Below are 12,133 nucleotides of genomic sequence, written 5' to 3'. Positions count from 1 at the left end.
CACATTATCTGACCTTTTCCGCTTGACTCATAACTATACTAGATATTGCAAATAAGGGAAACCATAGGACCTATGCTTCTTTGGGCCTGGCTTACTTCACTTAATATAATTTTTTCCAAACCTTTCCATTTCCTAACAAATGGGGCAATGTCATTCTTTCTGATGGAGTCCTAGAATTCCATTGTGTATATATACCACATTTTCTTGATCTATTCATCTACTGAGGGGCATCTGGGTTGGGTCCATATCTTAGCTATGGTAAATAATGCTGCATTAAACATAGTTGTGCTGGTAGCTTTAGTGTGGTCTTGTTTGTAAACATTAGGGTAAATGCCCAAAAGTGGGATTGCTGGATCATAGGGGAGATCTATGTGAAGTCTTTTGAGGAACCTCCATACTGCTTTCTAAAGTGGTTGAACAAGTTTACATTCCCACCAACAATGAAGTAAGGTTCCTTTCTGTCCACATCCCCTCCAGCATCTGTTGTTGTTAGAGTTCTTGATTTTTGCTGTTCTAAATGGAGTGAGGTGATATCTCAATGTTGTTTTGATTTGCATTTCTTTTATGGCTAGAGATGTTGAACATTTCTTCATGTGTCTATTGGCCATCCTTCTTTCTTCTTCAGAGAAGCTTCTCTTTAAGTCTTTCACCCACTTATTTATTGGGCAGTTGTTTCTTTGAGGATTTGTTGTTGGGTGGTTTAATTTTTTGAGTTCCAAGTATATTTTAGATATGAGACCCTTGTCCGTTGTATGGCTACTAAAGATCTTATCCCAATCGGTGGGCTTTCTATTGATCTTGCTAGCTATGTCATTTGCCCTGCAGAAGCTCTGCAACCATATGCAATCCCATTTGTCCAACCTTTCTTTGATTTCTTGTGCTTCCGGGTCTCTATTCAGAAAATTTCGGCCTGAGCCAAGGAGACCTAGGGTTTCTCCTATTCCATCCTGTAATGTTTTCAGAGTGTCTGCTATGAGTTCAAGGTCTTTGATCCATTTGGAGTTGATTCTGGTGCAGGGTGATATATAAGGATCTAGCTTTAGTTTACTACATATAGTTAACCAATTTTGCCAGCACCATTTACTGAAGAGGCTGTCTTTCTTCCATTCTATTGTTTTAGCTTCCTTATCGAAGATTAGATGGCTATAGGTCTGTAGGTTCATTTCTGGGTTTTCAATTCTATTCCATTGGTCCTGAGGTCTGTTCTTATGTCAATACCAAGCTGTTTTGATTACTATGGCTTTATAGTAGAGTTTGAAATTTGGTATTGATATTTCTCCAGCAGTGTTCTTTCCGTTGAGGAGCGTTTTTGATATTCGGAGTCTTTTATTGTTCGATATGAATTTTTGGATTGCCTCCTCTATTTCCTTGAAGAATGAGGGTGGAATTTTGATAGGTATCGCGTTGAATTTGGAGATAGCCTTGGGAAGTATTGCCATTTTCACGATGTTAATCTTGCCAATCCAGGAGCATGGGAGGTTTTGCCATTTTCTAAGTTCTGTGTTGATTTCCTTTTTCAAGATTTTAAAGTTTTCATCATAGAGGTCCTTCACTTCTTTGGTTAAGTAAATTCCTAGGTATTTTTTATTTTTTGTGGGGCTATTACAAATGGAGTTGCTTTCCTAATTTCAGCCACACTTTTCTCATTATTGGCATACAGAAAAGCCATTGAATTTTTGGGGTTAATTTTATAACCTGCTACTTTGCCAAAGTTTTGCATCAGCTTGAGTAATTTGGGAGTGGAGTCTATGGGATTCTTTAAATACAAGATCATATCATCTGCAAAGAGGGAGAGTTTTATTTCTTCTTTCCCTATTTGGATCCCCTTTATGTCTGCATCTTGTCTTATTGCTGTAGCTAGGCATTCTATTACTAGGTTGAAGAGAAGTGGAGAGAATGGACATCCTTGTCTTGTTCCTGAGTTAAGAGGAAATGGCTTTAGTTTTTCATCATTGAGTATAATGCTGGCTGTAGGTTTGTCATATACAGCCTTTATTGTATTGAGGAATGTTCCATGAATTCCTAATTTTTCCAGTACCTTCATCATAAAGTGTTGTTGGATCTTGTCAAATGCTTTTTCTGCATCTATTGAGATAACCATGTGGTTCTTATTCTTGCTCCTGTTGATGTGATGAACAATATTAATTGATTTGCGTATATTGAACCAGCTTTGCATCCCTGAAATTAATCCTGTTTGATCATGGTGTATGATTTTTTGGATGAATTGTTGAAGTCGATTGGCCAAAATTTTGTTGAGAAGTTTTGCATCAATGTCCATCAAAGAAATGGGTCTATAGTTCTCTTTCTTTGATGAGTCCCTGCCTGGTTTTGGGATGAGGGTTATGATGGCTTCATAGAATGTGTTCGGTAGTGAGCTTTCTCTTTCAATTTCATTGAAGAGTTGGAGGAATATTGGTGTGAGCTCTGCTTTGAAGGCCTTGTAAAATTCCGCTGTAAACCCATCTGGTCCTGGACTTTTCATAGCTGGGAGGTCTCTTATTGCTGTTTCTATTTCAATGCTTGATATGGGCCTGTTAAGCTGGTTTAACTCATCTTGGTTTAGTTTTGGCATGTCAATATTTGCTAGGAAAAGGTCCATTTCTGTTAAGTTCTCAAACTTATTAGCATAAAGTTTTGAGAAGTATTCCCTTATAATGTTCTGAATCTTGTTTGTTTCCGTGGTGATGTTTCCATTCTCATCTCTTAGTTTATTAATTTGGGTGTGTTCTCTCCTTTTTCTGATAAGATTTGCTAAGGGTCTGTCAATTTTGTTAATGTTTTCGAAGAACCAAGTCTGTTTTGTGAATTCTTTCTATAGTTTTTTTGGATTCTAATTCAATTAATTCTGATTTAATTTTAATTATTTCTTTCCGTCTACTGGATTGGGGTTTATCTTGCTGCTCTTTTTCAAGGAGGTTCACATGACTCATTAAATTGTTGGTTTCAGATCTCTCCAATTTGTTGATGTAGGTACTCAGAACTATAAACTTGCCTCTGTTGTGTCACAGAGGAGCTGGTAATGTTTTTGCTCATTTTTGTTGAATAGCATGAACATTTGAATTTATTTTCTAATCTCTTCCTTGACCCACTCGTGATTCAGCAGTGTGTTGTTCAGTGTTGTTCAGCCTCCATGTGTTACCAGACTTTCTTTGGTGGCTTTTGGTGTTGAGTTCTAATTTTATTCCCTTGTGGTCTGAGAGAATGCAAGGAAGAACTTCAATGTTTCTGAATTAGGACAAGATTGCTTTGTGGCCTAAAATGTGTTCTATTTTAGAAAATGTTCCATGTGCTGCTGAGAAAAACGTGTATTCTGATGGTGTTGGGTGAAATATTCGGTAGATGTCTCTTAAATCTAGTTGATCTATTCATCTGTTGAGATCTCTGCGATTTCTCTGTTGAGTTTTTGGGGAGTTGATCTATCTAGTGGGGAGAGTGGTGTGTTAAAATCCCCAACAATTAATGTCTTTGGATCTATGTGGGATTTGAAGGAAAGTAATGATTCTTGGATAAATTTGGGTGTTCCTGTGTTTGGCGAATCGATATTTAGAATTTTAATAGCCTCCTGAATGAGAGATCCCTTAATTAGTATGTAGCGACCTTCTTTATCTCTTCTCACAAATTTTAATTTGAAGTCTATTTTATCTGATATTATGATTGCAACTCCCGCCTGTTTATGGGGGCCATTTGCTTGGTAGATTTTGTTCCAGCCTTTCACATTGAAAATGTGTTTGTTTTTATGGATGAGATTTGAGTCCTGAACGCAGAAGATAGAAGAATCTTGTTTTTCAATCCATCTAGAAAGTCTATGTCTGTTAATTGGAGTTTTAAGTCAGTTAATGTTAAGAGATAGGACTGAGAGGTATTTGGGAGTTTCTGCCATGTTATCCACCTTCTTGGGGGTGGGAAAGCTGGGTTCTTCCTATTGTTCTTGGATTCTCAGTTTTGGTGCAGTTTCTTGGCCTTTATTGTGGTCTTTTTGGTTTTCTATGTGTAGGATGTCTTTAAGAATCTTTTGTAGGGCTGGTTTGTTGGAGATGTATTGTTTCAATTTTTCTTTTTAAGGAAGATTTTTATTTGGCCTTCAGTTATGAAGGAGAATTTAGCTGGGTACAGTATTCTTGGTTGATATTTTTTGTTTTTAGGGCATGGCATACATCATTCCAGGCTCTTCTTGCTTTGATTATCTCTGCTGAGAAATCTGTGGTGATTCGAATTGGTTTCAATTTATAGCTGATTAATCTTGTCTCCTTGAGAGCTTTAAGGATCTTTTCCTTGGTCTGAGTTGTTCCTGTGTGGATTATAATGTGACGGTGGGATGTTCTACTCTGGTCTCGTATATTTGGAGTTCTAAAACTTCTTGTATTAGAATAGGCCTATCTTTTTGTATGTTTAGGAAGTGCTCTGCTAGGATCCTGTTAAACAAAGTTCCTTGACCATTAACTTCTGTTTCTAGGTGCTCCTCTACACCTATTATCCTTAGATTAGGCCTTCTGATGGTGTCTTCCAAGTGATGGATAGATCTCTCATATTTCTTAGATTTTTCTTGGATTGTTGTATGTTCTTTCTCTATAATGTCTAGGCTATCTTCAATGCCCGAGATTTGATTTTCTGAATGGTCTAACCTGCTGTCAAGACTTTCTACTTTGTGTTTTTTTTTTCTTTTCTTTCTAGTTGGTCAGCTATGATGGCTTCAAATTCTTTGTTGAAGCTTTGTTTCAGATCTTGTATGAACTTCTTACTTCCTTAATTTGGTGTTCAGTGTTTATTCTCAAATCACTTAGTTGATTGGTTATGGTTTCCTTGGGCTCCCATTCCTTCTTTTGGGTTCCATTCAGCTTTCCCTTTGTGGTTTCCCTGACTTCTTTCAGCTCTTTGTTAATGGATTCCATGAATGCCTTTAGTGATCTTTGTGTATTCTCATCCTGATCTCTCAATTTCTGTATTACTCTTTCCTTAGCTTCCTCCCATTCATGAGATTCCTGTAGTTCTCTTTGAGTGTTCTCAGCTCTCTCCTTCCATTCCTGCCTTTCTCTTTGAGTATTCTCAAGCTGCTCATGCAAATCCTATCAGGTTTTGTGTAGCTTCCTCATGCTCATGATATTCCTGTGTAATCTTTTGAATTGCCTCCTCTCTCTCCCTGTCATGCTCATAAAGATTCCTTTGTATGTTTTCAATCTTTTCATTGATCATCTTTGCCAGCAGTGTTTGTAGAGCTATTTGGGAACTCTCCTCTGGATTATTCATTATCTGTTCTGTCCTCTGATTATCATGAGTGGGATTTGAGGTACCGTACTTGCCATTTTTCTTGTGTTTTTCCAGCTTACTCTGCCCATTTGTGATGAAATTAACACCAGTTTTGCGCTAGAACACTATATTATGGCCAGAATCAACCAAAGTCTGTATTTGCACAGTCAAAAGTCTGCAGATATAATCTAGTTCAACAGATAGATCTATTCAACATCAAACAACTATACCTTAATGGGCGATGAACAGCAAAGAAGAATTTGGTAAGCCAGAAATTATTAGGTGTAGGAAGAGATCTGGGTAAACAATAAGAATAGTTTGATGTGGGAAGGCACAGGGATTGTTAACTAAGTCCTAATCTCAAAGCAGAAAATATGTTATATAGGATGAAAGTAGAGAGAGAGAGAAAAAAGCAGAAAGAGAAAGAAAACAAAAAGAGACCAGAAAAAATAGAAAGGTAAAAATTAAATATCTTATACAGATTAGAAAACAAACTATTCAGAGAAGAGCATGAATATAATGAGAGAAGGGTAGGGATATAAAGGAGATGTGAAAAACTTAAAAATCAAAATACTTAAAATATTTTATAGGTATAAAGAGGTGGTACTGCTATTAAGGAATTTAAGTCTAAGAGGTTTTGAATTGAGTAATAAATTTGTAGATTAAGTGTGTACAGAATGGGGGATAAGATCTAATAATCGACTGCGGGTTTAACTGAGGATGTGCAGAACAGCAATTAAGTCATATAAAGAAGAACGAAAGAGAAGAAAAGGTGAAAAGGATAAGAAAGAAAGAAAAAAGATCAGAAGTTCAGTAGAGCTAAACAAAAAAACAAAACAAAACAAAACAAAAACAAAACAAAAAAATAAAGAAAAATGCACACACACTTATACCCCTAAATTAAAATTCTAAGAGAAAAAAAATTACCAGAAAATAATTTTTATTCAAAAAAGGTAAAAATTAAGGATTAAAAAAATGTTTAGAAAAAGAAATTTTTTTATTAATGGTACAACAAAAAAAAGTTCTTTGATTTTTTGGGGAGGGATGGGAAAAATCCTATATCTCCCTTGTGTCTGTAACGAGCCTCTTGTTTGAGTCTCTGGTCTGTTTTGTTCCTGTGGCTTGGTTGGTTACTTAAGTCAGTTTCTTTGAACAGGCAGAAAAATGCTCTGCGATCCTCCTCTCAGGTTAGTTCAATGGAAGGGAGATCTGCTTTGAGTATCACAAAAGAGGGAGATGGCTTTTTCCTCGAGTTTGGAGATGCTGTGATGAAGCTAGGTTCTGGGTAGAGTTGAGGCCTTTCAGCACACAGTAGCTTTTCCCAGGGGCTGGTTTGTGAGATAATTACAGAGCCCAGCCTGGAGCCACTCTCAGGGCTTCTGTTTACAGAATTTCAATTGATTGTCGATGCTGCTAAAGGGAGGGGCAGCCTCTGGCTCTGATTACCAGTGAAGAAAGCCACTCCTGGGACTGGTGGCCCTGGCTGGGTGAGTTTTCCCTGGGTGTTTTTTTTTTTTTTTTTTCATTGTGATGAACTGAAATCTTCACAGTGTCATTCTAATGGTTTGCATTTCAAAGTAAACTCCTCAGGCCTAGAGTTAAATGCCAGGACTGCCACCTACAAATGGATGGAGATATGGAGAAAATCTTACCTATTCATGTGAATTATTAATGGAATGTTATAAAAGTAACAATTAAATTTGCATCTGGTTCACGATTTTCTTATAGAATGCCACACAAAAAGTAGTGGATTATGTCTTCCATTCTAGCACCATGGTATGATTCTCCCAATTAAAGAATACTGACTACTTTTACATTAATGCTTTAATAAGTATTCAACCATGATACTTCACTAAAGGGAGGCATAATTTAATAATAATTCATAATATATATAATTTAATATCCTCACATTCTCTCTCTCATATATATTGCAAACTATACATCTATCTATCTATCTATATATTTATATCTATAACTATATCTATATCTATCTATATATATATATCTGAATCTATCATTAACTACTATGGCTTGTTCCCAGGTCCTCAGAACTGGCTGGCAGCTCAGTTTGCCAAAGCCTTCTGTTTTACAACTGACACTTTCATGAATTGGGCATTGTGGGCTGTGAATTCAAATCCCAGCATGGCCAAAATTTTATATGTGGAGTTAGAAGCCAATTTTGAGACATTTTTTTTCATTCTCTGTGAAAGTCCTGGGTCTCAGTAAGATGTATAATCCATATGTAAATAAATCCATGTGATAAGATGTAATAAATGAAATAGATGTTATATATGTAATAATACTAATTAAAATAAAAAATAGGGATAATAAATATCATAAGGATTAAACCCATGTATGTAAATAGATGTCATATATGAATATTATTTTTTTCAGTGCTGGGGCTTGAATTTGGGCCCTAGGAACTAGGCTGAAATTCTTTTCTTCAACGATCATGAGCTTCCTCTCCCCCACAGTGCCACAGAGTTACCCAGACCCTGAGTTCAAATCCCAGGACTGCCAGAAAAATGGTGCAAATTCCAAGCCAGAGCCTTAATTTTATTTTGGCCATGCCTGGGGCTTCAACTCAGCTCATGACAACTCTGTCTCAGCTTCGATCATCCTAGGCTGGTGTGCAACTTCAGGACCCACAGCACATCCTGAGATCCTAGTACCCAAGTTCAAACCTTGGGACTGGCAAAAAAAAAAAAGGAGAAGTGCTGGGAAGGTGGCTCAGGAATAGACGGCTTGGCTTGCATACATAAGGCCCTGGGTTCGATTCCTCAGCACCACATAAGGAGAAAAAAATACGGAAATAGTGCTATGGCTCAAGTGGTAGAGCGATAGCCTTTTGTTGAAGAGTTGAGGGACAGCACCCAGACCCATAGTTCTAGCCCCAAAACTGAAAAAAAAAGAAAAAAGAGAGGAAAAAAAAGGAGAAGGATAACACTGGGAAGTCCCAGAAGGCAGTTTTACATTGTTTTTTCCTTTGCATTGCAACCATCCTGGTTCTAAATGACACGGCCCAGAAAGTGTACATGACCTTGCACTGCTGAAGTTTAGTGGGCTGTCAGGGAAGGCATAGCCAAAATCAGCAACCTAGGCCCGGTGTGCGAATCCCAGGACTGCCACCTATGAGTGGCAGTAGATTCTAAGAAACGCATTCTGATATATATCCATACGAATGGAATGTTGCAAATTAACAATTACATTAGTACTTAATGTATGATTATATTATAAAATTATACACAATAATTATTGTACATTGACTAATTTTCAATTAATACTTTTTTATGTATTCAACAATAATACTTAAAAAAGGAAGGAATAATTTATCGATAATTGGTAGTAATATAGTATATATAATTAATATACAGATATTTGTGTCTTGTTTTATACATACATACATACATATATACATATACTTCTATATGTATATATATATATATATGTATATATATGTGTGTGTGTGTAACAATCTACATATCTATTTCTACACTTGTCATTCCTGGGGTTCAGTGATAGAGTGCTCGCCTAGTATGTATGAAGCCCTGGGTTCGATTCCACACTATCACATGCACAGAATATGCCAGAAGTACTGCTGTCACTCAAGCAGTGGTGCACTGGAGTTGAGCATGAAAGCTTAAGGACTGTGTCTAGGCCCTTACTCAAGCCCCAGGACTGACACCAAAAACAAATTAGAATGTTCTGACTGCAAGTATAGAAGGCCAGGATTTCATGGCTGCCATCTAACCTGACTTAGCAAGAGGTCAACCATGGAATCAGATGCTGCTGACTCACCCCTTGCTACTCGGGGGATGAGATCAGACACTGGTGGGTTGAAAACTCAACCCTGGTAGGAAGTGTGGGAGACTCTGAGTTGTGCCTCAAATTGGTAGATCTCTAGCCTTGAGGAAAATATCTTAGGACAGTACCTCCAGCCTATGAGTGCAATCCCCGAGGCTGATGACACTCCCCACAAAACACCCTTCTAAATCGTTAGATGTAAACTTGTGTGTTTTGTGACGTGTATCTGAAAGACTAGTGATACTGATTAAAGCACCCTAAATCTAATGACAGTTTATGTGACATAGCTATGTTATGAGTCCTTCCTGGGGTGCTGGGTGCAGAGTCCTTCACGGGGTGCTGGGTCATTCATGGAGTACTATGCGTTGAGTCCTTCACAGGCTGCTATGTGCTGAGTCCTTCATGAGTTGTTTACTTTCATCTGGTCCTTATAAGACCTACACAAGTAAGATGATTGTGCAGATGAGAAAGTTGAGGCTAAGATATGTCACCAAGGCAGGGCCAAATTTATGTATATACTGAGTTCTAGTGACTTGTCTCCTACAGACAATTGTTTTGGTTTAGTTTTCTCCATCATGAACTTTGAACTCAGAACCTAGGTTCTGAATTTCTTCTTGGGCTCATGGCTAACGTTCTAAAATGTGGAGCCAAGGACCCTCTTGAAGCAAAGTGTCATCGCTTAGATGTCTTTAGCTGAGGTCTATCATCCTGCCTGCTCAGGAAGTTGAATATCTCGGTTCAAAACTATCTCAGATTATGGTCCAAAGCGAGCCTGGGCAGGAAATTCCTTGAGATGATTATCTCCAATAAACCACCAAAAAGCCTGAAGGGGCACTGTAGCTCGGGTGGAAGAGCACTAGACTTGTGCTGAAGAGATCAGATACAGAACCCAGGCCCAGACTTCAACACCTCCAACTTACAAGAAAAGAAAGAAAGAAACCTGAAGTGGAGTGCTGAAAATTTTTCGTAGGGGTAGACTGCTTTGCATGTGTTAAACCCTGGGTTTGAATGCTGAGTACCACATTCATAGAAAAGTTCCACATCCCTGAAGTGGTACTGTGGCTCAAGTGGTAGAGTGCTGTCCTTGTATAGGAGAAACTGATGTACAATGATAAGGTCCTGAGTTCAAGCACCAGGACTGGTGAATGCACGTGTGCCTGTGTGCGCACGCACGCAGCCCCCCCCCACAGAGGCACCGTTGCTAATAATGAATCATTTCAGTAGGTTCAGTGCCCTAATTGTCTGCCAGAAGGACTCTTGAATTAATGGTAGTAGTTTGTTTCAAAACAGAAACATAGTCTTACAAAGACAGGATGAGTGTAGGGAACGTGGCCTGAGACGGGAGGTAGCACAAATGAAGGCTTCCTATGAAAACAGAGCAATGGGGAGAGAGATAGCTTGGGGTACAAAGAGGCCTTTTTCTCCTGATCTTCAGAGCATGTCAACACTCATCCTCATTGAATGGCCCAGATGAATTGTTTGTTACACAGTTCTATAGGAGTGAGGCTATTTGTCTGCCTGTTCTAAAAATGAAGTAGACTTCCTCCAGCAGCCTGGGGTATGAAGAACCCTCAAGCTACCCTGGGAACAGTGAGGGTACCCCCGGAACATGCACTGTCTTGAAAGCACTCTCTGTGTTCTGAAATCATTCTATTCAAAGCAAATTTCCTAGCTGGGTGCCTTTCTTCATAAAAACTCTGGATGTTCACTGATACATATACAGGCATACATACACAGACACATGGAATTAATGGCTCTTTTTTAAATTTTTATTTTTTATTTTGAAAATACTGTACAGAGGGGTTACAATTAGATGGGCAAGATAATGAGTACATTTCTTACCAAGCATTGTAGCCTCCTCCTTTGTTTCTCCTTCCCATCCCTTCCCAGCCTTCCCCCTCGTCCCCCAATCCTCCTCCACCCACCAAAGTTGTAAAGTTCGTTTTTGACATGACAACTAGTACTTCTCATTGTTGCAACGGGTCCACCTGTATCCTTATTTCAACGACTTGTTTTTCCCCTTTCCCTCCACAAATTATGCTGACATCAAATACAGTGAAAGCAGGGGTTATACCTTGGGAGAGAGACATACAAAGCAACAAAGAAATAATCTTATAAATGTGTTAGAAACAAATGCATGAAAGAAAAAAAAAACATTTGAATATATATCTTAGGGTTCATTTAACTAACATCACCATGGCAGGTTCTGAGGCTTGAACTGTGAGCCTAGGCATTTTCCCTGAGCTCCTTTTGCTCAACGAACCATTTTATTGTGTCTTAAACCATGATTACCATAGGCTGGGGTGCAGCCTTTACACCCACAAATGATTCAGGGATCCTAGGACCAGAATTCAATTCCCAGCACCGGCAAAAGTACATCATATCAACAAAAATGGAGGAGGAGAAAAACAGGAAGTTTTACACAACAGTTTTACCTTTGTTTCCTTAGTACTGTGACCCTCCTGGGTCTTAATGACTCAGCTTGAAAATTTACATGTGCTTGCATGGATGAAGTCTGGGGGCTGTCAGTGAAGCCTGAGTCCAACCCAGACACCTAGGCCCTGAGTTCGATCCTAGGACTGCCACCTATACACGGCTGAAAATCCTAGGAAACTCGTTCTTATGTATAGGAACACTAATAGAATGTTTGAAATGTACTAACTGAATTACTAGTAGAGAGTCATTCCTGTATAATATTGTATGCAATAAATATAGTTCATTGATTAATTCTTTATTAAGTGTTCTACCATGATTAATTTATGGAGCCATAATTTTAGATCAAATAATTGGTAGTAATGGAATATATAAAAATAAGCTATAGACATCACTCTTTATATAGGGTTACACACTAGAATCTACGTAAAAGCCTCTCTGTCTCTCTCTGTATATATTTATAGATGCATATACATAGGTAAATACACACACATGCACACACACACACACACACACACACACACACACACACACACACAAACACACTGCAATCTAAACATCTATCTGTTTATATATTGCCGATTGCTAGGGCTTGATCTCAGGTCCTCAAATTTGCCTGCCAAATTCACTTGCATCAGTCTGGTGTGCTAAC

The sequence above is a fragment of the Dipodomys merriami genome, unplaced genomic scaffold (assembly GCF_024711535.1).
Source record: "Dipodomys merriami isolate MVZ:Mamm:240054 unplaced genomic scaffold, mDipMer1.0.p SCAF_209, whole genome shotgun sequence".
Lineage (NCBI taxonomy): Eukaryota > Metazoa > Chordata > Mammalia > Rodentia > Heteromyidae > Dipodomys > Dipodomys merriami.
This window is presented reverse-complemented; position numbering follows the sequence as displayed.